Genomic DNA, 6,780 nt, shown 5'->3' with positions numbered 1-6,780 from the left:
CTCTAATATATCAAGAATGATCATTATTATGATTTATTACGGTGTGAATTGAATTTGACTGTTAAAACTGAAGTTTAATCTGACACCCTACTCGCTGTTATCATTCGAGTCTAAGTTGTAATAAGGCAACTTTGGCCAGAAGTGAAAGACATACATTGTGTGTTCAGTCTGTGTGTGTGTGTGTGTGTGTGTGTGTGTGTGTGTGTGTGCGTCTGCGTGGGAAAGGGTAAGCAAAATTTAACACCTACTCGCTAGCCGCCAAGGATTACGTATTCATTTCCTGAGCAGTCAATTGGGTATTAAAAAAAATAATGACAAATAATCTTAAATAAATAAATTTGATAAATTTGAAAACCTCATTGTTGGAATCAGCTTGAAAAGTGGAGAAAAATTGTCTTTGTCTCATAAAAATCGGTCGAGAAATAACCTTTTTTGTAATATATTTGATTTTGAAAATAGCTTTCTCAAATTTTATAATTTTATGATAATTTCCTTATTTTCCGGTCGATGTTCTTGATTTATATATCGTTTTTCATTTCTCAATGAGACGAACGCACTGATGTAATTCGATTGATTCAAGAGTTTAAGACACAGATTTCGAGTTTTGATTGTGAGTCCAGCCGTACTAAGAATTCACGAGCGTTGAGATATGACGTAACTATACATACAAGACCTCGTTCTCCACGCCACAGTAGGGCTTCCATTCATCGCTTTCGGTCAACCGTGGTTTTTGAAGTTACACAACATATACCGCATGTGATGCCTTTACATAAATCAAGGGCTGAGCTGACTGATGTTGACAAGCGAGCTATCAAAAGAGCAATCCGTTGATTGGTCAAAAACTCAGAATTTCATATAAGGACATAAGTTCTTGAAAGCGATATCCACCCACCTGTCAGTGGACAGAACTGATATGATGAAATTAGGGATCCATAAAATGTTATATCATGGTAGGCTCCACCCTCTATTTCTATTCTGGCGTAGATGTAGAAGGCGATAGCATTTCGGATGTCATAATGACTAGTGGGCAAAGGGTTAAAGCTTCCAAACAATCCCAATCGTCGTCTATCTCTAACGGGACCCGTTGGCGCAAACTCAGTAAAATCTCAAAACACTACAACTTCCCAGTTGCAAAATCACTCAAGACACCAAACTGGAGAACGACCATATAAATGTGTGACCTGTGCAAAGGCATTTACTCAGAATTCACATTTGCAACAACACATCAGAACACATACAGGAGAAAAACCATATAAATATGTGACTTGTAAAAAGGCATTTACTCAGAGTTCAGATTTACATTGTCACATCAGAACTCATACAGGAGAAAAACCATATAAATGTGCTACTTGTGGAAAGGCATTCACTCAGAATTCAGATTTACGAGTACATATCAGAACTCATACAGGAGAAAAACCATATAAATGTGTGACTTGTGGAAAGGCTTTTACCCAGCATTCAGGTTTTTGAGTACACATCAGATCTCATACAGGACAAAAACCGTATAAATGTGTGACGTGTGGAAAAGCATTTAATAAGAGTTCAGGTTTACAAAATCATAGCAGAACTCATACAGGAGAAAAACCATATAAATGTGTGACTTGTGGAAAGGCATTTACTGAGAATTCTCATTTACAAGTACACATTAGAACTCATACAGATGAAAAACCATATAAATGTGTGACTTGTGGAAAGGCATTTACTCAGAATTCAGTTTTACAGGGTCACATCAGAACTCATACAGGAGAAAAACCTTATAAATGTGTGACTTGTGGAAAAGCATTTACTGAGAATTCACATTTACAAGTACACATTAGAACTCACACAGATGAAAAACCATATAAATGTGTGACTTGTGGAAAGGCATTTACTCAGAATTCAGTTTTACAAGGTCACATCAGAACTCATACAGGAGGAAAACCATATAAATTTATGACTTGTGGAAAAGCATTTTATCAGAATTCAGGTTTACAACGACACATTAGAACTCATACAGATGAAAAACCATATAAATGTGTGACTTGTGGAAAGGCATTTACTGAGAAAACCTCTCACTGTTATTCATCAGGCCCAGATCATGATGACCTATGACCTCCACATAGCCCAAGTTGTCAATGACCACCTATACATTCATATAACCCTTGATGCTGTTACATTAATAAACAACTCAAAAAGAACATTTATATTGTAAATTTCCACGGATTTACCATGCTCAATGCCCATCTCAATCTTTCAATTTCCCCCCCTAGCAGGCCAAATGGAGCTATAGTTCCATTGCATACAGTACTAGTCAACTGTTAGGCAGAATTTTTATACTAACACTCTTACAATATCGTTCACTGTCTATAAAGTGTAACTTCTTCAACACTGGAAGGCTGCTATTCACAGACCTCTCAAAATTATTGCATTTTACAGATATTTTTAGTGTTATTTCGATGTAGAGTGTTGACACACTACTGTAGCATTAAACCCTGCTTGCTCTCGATTTTTCAACCTGTCATGATGTACCCATGATGAAATTTAATCATGATATTTTGTTTGATTGATTTCTTGAATTTGTCACTTTTTGAGGTCGAAATTTTTTTTGCGATTAACTGAACATTGTTGCAATTAACCAGTGACTTTTATATATAATTAATTCTGTTTCTTGGGAAATGTTGCAATTAACCGAAAGTTGCGGCTATCCGAAGTGGACTGCACACCAAATATAGAAATTGTGAACACTTTTAAATCTTTTGAATTAATCAAGGCATACTGAAAAAAAAAAAAAACTAAAAGAGAAAAGAAGGGTGGAAGGAAACAAAAACAGAAAAAAGAGAGACGCCAAAGAAAACATCAAACACAACTCAGTCAAATTAAACTGCAATAATTTAGATTCTACTAATAAAAATGACGGAAGGCAACTGAAAACCACCGTCACTAACAACCATTCCCAGGACATCAGCTGTTCCAAAGACGTTGAACGTTTCAAACTGGTGCAAAAGTAAACAATCACATTGGCCATGTGGTATACGTACTTTAAACAATTTCGGCAAATTTGAAAATGTTAGTGATAAGCACAATGTTCGAATCAGCAGCATAAAATAATAAATCAACCTATTATTAAGAAACATAAAATCCCACAACATCATGTCCTTACTTCCGCAACGTCTATTTTCACTTCCATGCTACTTTATGGACTTGTCTGGTATTTATATTGCTTGGTTTTGCCTCAGCCCTCTCTAGGATCCTTAACTGAAAGGGTGCAGTAAAATGTATTATTCCAATTATGGAGGATGATTTTTTCACTGTAAATCGTCTCTTTGTATGTTAATAGGCGGGTATCGATATATGGCAGTAGAGTGCTTTCCTCTTATACGGGATCATGCACTTGTGCCCAGCAGGTGTGTCTTTTGTGCCCTCAACCCCCTACCATCCCAAAGTCTTTTAGCACCTTAAGGTCTATGACACGTGACTGTATCCTGATTTCTGTGTTACTGAATGAACTGCTACCCATTAGGTAGGATGTTAGTCTGAAATAACGTACTTTCTGACACACGCACCCTAAAGATCTAGCCACCCAATTATTTATGATTAACTACTTGCTTGAGAGGCAAGTATTGTATGAACTGAGGTATCACAAATTCACCAAAACCAAAACTGAAAAAAAAGATCTCTTTATTTGCTTCTTTTCTCTTCTTAAATGTACATCTCTTCCTGATTTAAAACAAATACATACAAAAAAACAAAAAACAAAACACAAACAAATAAATACACGGCGTAAAGAATGATTATTTAAATTCTACAGGTATACTGCTTCATTAGCCACTAGTAACTCTTATTGTTCCTATACATAGTCTATCACTATCATGAAGGCATTAGAAAAAAATTGTTAGATAACGATGTGGCACTTCGAAGTCTTATTTCTCTAATCTTATAACTTTCTATTACAAGTACCCCTTTTCCCAAATAAAATAAACAATAGCAATGCTTTTTCAGTTTTCTAACACATTGGGATGAATCATTGTGTGTCTTTTTTCTATTTATAAACTACAAGTAGTGGGTATTCATATGCAATTGTTTTAAAAACGACATCACACTTTCGACCGTAAAAATTTACAACTGTTTTTAACGAGGTCAAACAATCATTTTGTCATAGCAACAACATATGCTGCCATGAGTGTAGAGTTTGTGTATAAATTCGTCCCTTGTCTTAGGATTATATGTTTCTTAATAACAGGTTGATTTATTATTTTATGCTGCTGGTTCGAACAGTGTGCTTGTTTAGCAATAAATAAACATCGAGAGACCATCAGATATGAAAAAAATTACATGGATAAATTGATAAAAACAACACGTCATTCTATAAAAACCAAGGGTAGAAAGCCAAAAAAAATTACAGGTTAATAAAACCCGAAAAAATTAGGGGTTTATCTTTAGGCTGTTCCATCATTAAAACATACCCACTTACCGACCCAAGTTATCAATTGAAATAACAATATATATCGTATTTATTTTGTTAAAAAATATCTAAAACATAAATTATGAAGGTACTTTAATAAAATATTCATGTGGTTTTCGTGAACTCTATTCTTTTGGTCAATAATTTGAGATCTCATTCTCATGCATTTTGTGTGCTGTTACAAACTACAATGAGAGTAAAAAAAATCACATCACACTCAAAACTGAAAACAAGGATTTGGTGGGCTTTTTAAAAATACGATACTTCGGCCATTAAACAACCCTCATTAAAACAAATTGGTAGAAATAGAGATAAGATGTTTGTCTTTTAGACAGACTCGGTTCAAATTTAATATCAATAATATGTCGGGATTTTTCGCTTCTGTAAAGTTTTAAAACTGCATTTTTCAACCTTGCCCATTTTTTATTGTTGAAGTGGTATAAAGCTGAAAACTTCCTCTTTAAGATGATACCAAATTTATCTCTGTACCCGGTTTAAAATTAGTCCTTTTCTCGGCGTGTGACGCAAAATATATAGGTTTTTTTTTTCTGCCACAAAAATGACATCTATTGCTGTACCTAATTATAGTTTTGGGAGATGATATTTTCTTCCATGTAAATCATCCCTCTGTTATGTATTGTTGTTGGTTTTTTTAAAAAACATTTCGGTGTATTCCTCTCAATGGGATGTTGTGCTGGTGTCTGGGTGAGATTTTTAGTACTTTTAGGTGATCCCAAACTAAGTACACTGAAAGTGTGCTCTTGCAATCTACAGCTATTCCCTATTTGAACCATTCCCCTTACTCTTTCCTCAAGTCCTTTTAATTGTACATCTAGACTGTTTTCACTATCCAATTTTCTTTTTACTGGCGCTGATTTGACCTGAATGTTGCAAGTGCCGTAAAACCCTTAAAAACAAACAAAACAATCACATAAAATTTTTATAAACTACCGTAGCATAGCTGCCAACCGTTCCGTTAAAAACGGATTTGTTCTGTATTTGACTTCCTGAGTCCGTAAGTCCTTATTTTTAGTTAAAAATCCGTATTTAGTAATTTTTGACTAATTTGTGGTAAACAAGGCATGTGAGCCTAATGAATTATTATTATTGATCCATTATTATTACTATTACTACTACTACTATTATTGTTATTATTATTATTATTATTATTATTATTATTATTATTATTATTATTGTCCAGTGAGAGCATAATCTCCATTTGTGTAGCTCTTTAATTTGAATTATGCCTCTATCATAAATGATTTTCAACAATTAAAAAAGTTCCATTCGTTTATATGACGCCTATATTTTACTCAAACCTTTCATAATGTATTGGAGATTTGCATAGAATATGGATGTTAGCCACGATATACTTTGAATATTCTAAGACAGTATTGATAATTTCACTATTTGTTACAAATATTATTTTAATTAAGAATAAAATTAAATCCACATCTTTGGTTGGAAGGTATTCAATCAGAAAATCAATTGCTTATATTGATTAAACATGACAATGATTATTTCCCTTTATTAATTTATGAAATATATAAATTTAATCCCCTTAAAAAACATCTTCATCTGATTTAAATTTTTTTTTTTTAAGCAAGCTTTTGTAACGGTTTAGGTTCAAGAAAAATAAGTATACTCCGTTTTTAGGTGTGTTTATCTTGTCAAAGTAAAGAAGTAGGAATTCTCTAATATTTAGAGGTGCATTTACTATAACTACTATTATTGTGTACTACTTAAAGAGCATTATGTTGCATGAAAGAAAACATATATGCAATCGCTTACTTTTTATCTGAACTCACCTAATTTTTACCCCAAAATGCCCTCTCAAGTGATGTACCAGGTTGATAGTTATGCATTTCTAACCAGCTGAAGTTATTTAATTTATTTTACAATTGTGCTTCTTGTGTATTGGTCCTTATCAAGGTTGAGGCAGTTGAATTCTTTCTTTATATTGTCTGTTCTGAAATTTTGATCTCATTGTGGAAAGTGTCATTTTAATGATTCAAATGTGCTGGTACTAAACCCGATAATTTAGCAACATTTGGACTGGCCTCTGTTATCTCAAACTTGTTAGTGTTAGTAATAGTAATTAAAAAGGCTGACTTTTATAAGTTGCGATTCGATGAAGGGGGGGGGGGGGGGGGGGGGGGGGGGGGGGGGAGACGGCACACGTCGTCCCCTCATCCCGGGCCAAATGAGCGTTCCTATTTTATTTTTGAAAAGTTGGCAGCTATGCCGTAGGTACCGGGTTTTTTATCACTGACTTGAAATTCATGAATGCAAACTGTAGTCTGACTCCTTTATTTAAGAAGCCTCACGACGACCACAAG

At 34.1% G+C, this 6,780-nt stretch overlaps 1 pseudogene; it reads left to right on the top strand.

Moving 5' to 3' along the window:
* Nucleotides 1-1,020: 1,020 nt before the first annotated feature.
* On the top strand, nucleotides 1,021-2,179 carry LOC144957535 (uncharacterized; annotated as a pseudogene).
* Nucleotides 2,180-6,780: the final 4,601 nt, after the last annotated feature.

Source organism: Berghia stephanieae, chromosome 12 (genome assembly GCF_034508935.2).
Source record: "Berghia stephanieae isolate SIO BIC M18660-M18661 chromosome 12, UCSD_Bste_1.3, whole genome shotgun sequence".
Lineage (NCBI taxonomy): Eukaryota > Metazoa > Mollusca > Gastropoda > Nudibranchia > Aeolidiidae > Berghia > Berghia stephanieae.
This window is presented reverse-complemented; position numbering and strand designations above follow the sequence as displayed.